Source organism: Lupinus angustifolius, chromosome LG12 (genome assembly GCF_001865875.1).
Source record: "Lupinus angustifolius cultivar Tanjil chromosome LG12, LupAngTanjil_v1.0, whole genome shotgun sequence".
Lineage (NCBI taxonomy): Eukaryota > Viridiplantae > Streptophyta > Magnoliopsida > Fabales > Fabaceae > Lupinus > Lupinus angustifolius.
Window position 1 is genome coordinate 934,420 of NC_032020.1, and position 2,663 is coordinate 937,082.

Below are 2,663 nucleotides of genomic sequence, written 5' to 3' on the forward strand. Positions count from 1 at the left end.
ACAACTTTGCCATGAATATATTAGGTGGTGTCCTCTTGTGTTATACAAAAAAAGTATTAAATTATTGTTAGCTTCTTTGAAAAGGATTAATAGTTATTTTTCTATGATTGGGTGTAATGATTGTTTTTAATATGTATCTTTTAGAAATAGTTTTTAGTCAAAAAAATGTAGATTGATATTTAACTTTATGAATACTAGCGTGTACAGGCACTTCGTGCCTGCCGACGAATATTGTGTGATACTACATATTCAATTTTTATATATTATATTTTTTTTGTTTATGATAATGTTTAATTTAATGTGAGATATGTGGTTAATTAATGTATTGGTGGTAGTTGCGCTTATGATTATATAGTTTTTTTGTAAAAATTAAATAATGTTAAGGGCAATATAGGAAATGAAAATTACACCATGAGGGAAGTTATTTCAAGTTTTGGCTTTATATATAGTATAGATGTTCCTCATATCACAATCAATGCATATGTAATTTTATAAAAGATTAAAATATTAATTAACGTGAAGATTTTGTTCTTTATTATAATCAATATATGTGTGATTTAAGGAAAATTAAAGTCTTAATTAACAATGATTTTGTTGTTGATATTATAACTAATGTCTATTTGATTATAAGAAAGATTAAAATTTTAATTAACATCAAGACTATGTTCTTTTTAATATAATAAAGTATGTACGATTTTAAAAAAGATTAAAATCTTAATTAACATGATAATTATATTCTTGATATTATAATCAAAGCATGTGTGGTTTAAAAGAAGATTATGATTTTAATTAACATGAAGATTTTTTCTTGATATTATAATCGATGTTTATATGATTTTAAGGAAGATTAAAATTGTAATTAACATGAAGACTATGTTCTTTATATATAATTAAAGTATGTATGATTTTAAGGAAGATTAAAATCTTAATTAACATGATGATTTTGTTCTTGATATTATAGTCAAAGTCTGTATGATTTTGAGAAGAGGAAAATCTTAACTAACATAGTTATTGGGTTAATGTTATTTATAATCAATGCATGTACACATATTTCTATATCTTTGCCAAATCAATTGTTGTCACTAGGATAAATGTTTAAAATTTACATTTCTACATTTTCAATTAATTTGAAAACATTTTTTTATGATCACAACAAAGTTAAATATTATCACTACATTTTAAAACTCTTACTTTTTAGTGGTCAGATATAAGTATCCTCACACTTTTGAATACTCTCTTTAATTACTATTATTATTTTGAAAATTATTTGTGTATCTTTGATGTTAATTCATATGTCATAAGATTAGCTTCTGATAAAAGAATTTTCATGTTAATAATTTATTCAATATAACTTTTTTATATTTTATTGTTGCAAGAGAATGAATTATGTTTAATCTCAGTGGTCTAATTAAGAAGATGAAAATATATATTTTTTATATTGTTAACACATATATAAATGTCTACATGTTTTTCTTGGTAAGTAATCAATGGTATTACTTAAAGAAAAAATAAAAAACTTACTTCACATCTTAGTCATTAATTTAAGAGAAATTTAATGGTTTAGATCTATTCACTAATTTAAATAATTAGATTTCCCTAGAATTAATAGCTAAAATGTTAAGTAAATTTAAAAAACTTAGTTTTCGAATAAGTGGACTCACTCCCTTTTTCTAAATTTATAAGAATGTAATAATTGAGAATCATATTTTATACCTCTAATGTTCCGGAAAAATTCCATATCATGACACCATGCTGTTTTGCTTCTCATTTGTTCTTGAAAACTTCAAAATTGATTCTGAGTTATCTCCCCATTATTATTTTATTATAAAATAATGTTCTATGTCTCTTGCTCACACATGATAGATACTAGTGATAAAGATAACATAACTAAATAAATGAAATGAATTAATCAAATAATCTCCTTAGTAAAAATATCTCTTTAAATCTCATTAAATATTAAAAAAAATATTATAAATATACATTGAATTTTTATAATAACACCAAAACTAAAAAGATAGAACATAGTTTATAAGTCATCTTGAACTAATCACAAATCCTCTAAAATATCATATACAGCAAAAACTAATTTATAAACAATTTAGGTGTATAATCATGATCTTCGATATAGATTAAATTCAAACTCCCTAGTCACCTTACCAAGAAATATCACAAAACCCAAGTATACTGAGATAAATTTTCACAAACACTATTTTAAAAACTTTGACATTCCTAGCCATCACAAGCACATAAAATCTCCAAAATTTTTAATAGAGATTAATAATCATATTACTACATCTTATAATATAACTAATAACTTATAAATTATACAACATCAATTAGAAGATAAATCACACAAAATTAATAATATATTCAATTTGCATATTTGACATTAATTGTCTTAAACCATCAATCCATGATTAAAAGTTTGCATAAAGTACACATATTGGAGGTGTATGCCCTTCACTCAACGCTCTAGGTTTGTTTGAAATGTCTTATTTTATTTATCGAAAATAAGTTTGTATTCATGAAACTGAGAATTCATTTGCTTGTGTCCAGACCAATTACGGATCTTAAGATCTCGTCAACAATCAATATAATTCACTTTAAAAATAATAAGAATATTCAACTAAAGGATAACATAACATGATATATATATATATATA